The following is a 1,663-nucleotide window of genomic DNA, read 5'->3' as shown; positions in this document are numbered from 1 at the left end:
ATGGCTGAAATGAAACAAAAAAAAAAGTTTTTGGTCAACAAAGTCTTTGCAAGGATCCTGTGCTCTAAAACAGTGATGTTAAACTCATCTGGCCAGCTAGTTTTCCCACGTCCAGTCCATGGGTTGCTAGGGGCTCTCCTTCATTTCTGTTGATGTTGGTTGGAAAGTCTTGCACACTGGTTCTCTTTACCACAGTGGTTTTCCACCGCAGGACAGTGTGTGCGTCTGTGCATGCTCTCCCATCTCATGCTTGGTGTTCCTTGCTCTCTCTTGCTGCTGTCTCTCCTGGCTGTTTTTTAGCCTTGTGTTTTCTATTTCTTTTTTCTGCTGCTTCTCCATCTGTTTAGTGTAGACCTGAATTCTTCTGGTCGGTAACTTGGGCTCTTGGAAGGGAATCACTGTCTGGTCTCATCTTTGGGCAACTGCCAACCTGAAATAGGGACCAGCCTTATAACCCCAAAGTGCACCCCACCTCCCAGTCACAACCATGGGCGCTGTTCAGGGAAAGAGAAGGTGAAATCCTCAGGGACCAAAGTCAATGCCATGGGAATGCAGCACAGCTTCCTCCCCCACAATACACGCCTGCCCCAGCTGCAGGGAGCCAGCAGTCCCTTGCTCCCTGTGGTGCTCCAAAGGTACTTTGCGGTGGTCCCTCTAAGACAGGACTTCAGAGCTGCTTCTCTTATATAGAGCTACGGCTACCAGATGAAGTTGTCTGAAAGATTTTTCAATGGCTTCACATGACATAGATAGGTTTCATCAACAGACTGAGAAAGACAGAGAGAGAGAGAGAGAGAAAGGACAGGAGTTTGCACTTGAGGGAATCTGGTTCCCTATATAATAAGATCACTGCAGCCGGACACCTCTTGGATGTAACAAGCTTCTGCCGAAGTCTCAGCCTCACCAAAAGGGATGAAATACAATGCAATAACCCATCACCCACCTCCTGAGTCCAAGAAACACTTTGCAGCAGGTCCTGGAGCTTCTCTGGTCTCAGAGTTGAAATGAATCCAAAAAGAGAGTTCAAATTAATCCAAAAAGTGCCAGGGTAGGCAATTCTTTGCAGATTTTCTTCAAAGACACACATTGTCTCCTCTGCCAAAGTCTGCCTATCCTCACATTTTTAAGGCCAGTGAGTTTTAACCAATTGCTCTGCCCTACTGTCTATATGGGTGACTGAGGCAATGTGAGAGCAAAGGGAATGATCAGACCGGGTCAGCAATAGCAAGTGGGAAGTATCATTCCTATTTATAGGAATGCCCGGGGGCAAAGCTTTACCCACGAGATCTCTTACAATCTTTTCTCCAGTGCCTGATGCTGAAAGCTTGCAAATGAAAAAATTATTTTTGTGCCCAAATCTTTTAGGTCTAAAAAAAGATATCTCTACTTCGAGCCCTGATTGCTTCCAATGTGGAGATACTCTTTGGTTCGCTGCCCCAGCCAGAAACTTCATCCAAGGAAAGCTTACTGAAAGTGATGTTTGCTAGCTGGCTTCTCCTGTCACTCATTCTCCCACGGCGTATGATGAGCTCTAGCTGCCATGTTTCAAGACACCAACTTTCTTACGTGACAGGAAGGCACATGGGCACAATCTAGCATCTTACCGGGGAAGTCAGAGGCGCACCTCTACCTGGAGTCCACCAGACATGATGAGATCTCATAT

At 46.6% G+C, this 1,663-nt stretch overlaps 1 pseudogene; it reads left to right on the top strand.

The window, feature by feature from the left end:
- The first annotated feature begins 487 nt into the window (after positions 1 to 487).
- Positions 488 to 1,663, top strand: part of LOC102382708 — a 2,299-nt pseudogene continuing 1,123 nt past the window's right edge.

This window comes from Alligator sinensis, unplaced genomic scaffold (assembly GCF_000455745.1).
Source record: "Alligator sinensis unplaced genomic scaffold, ASM45574v1 scaffold1616_1, whole genome shotgun sequence".
Taxonomy (NCBI): domain Eukaryota; kingdom Metazoa; phylum Chordata; order Crocodylia; family Alligatoridae; genus Alligator; species Alligator sinensis.
This window is presented reverse-complemented; position numbering and strand designations above follow the sequence as displayed.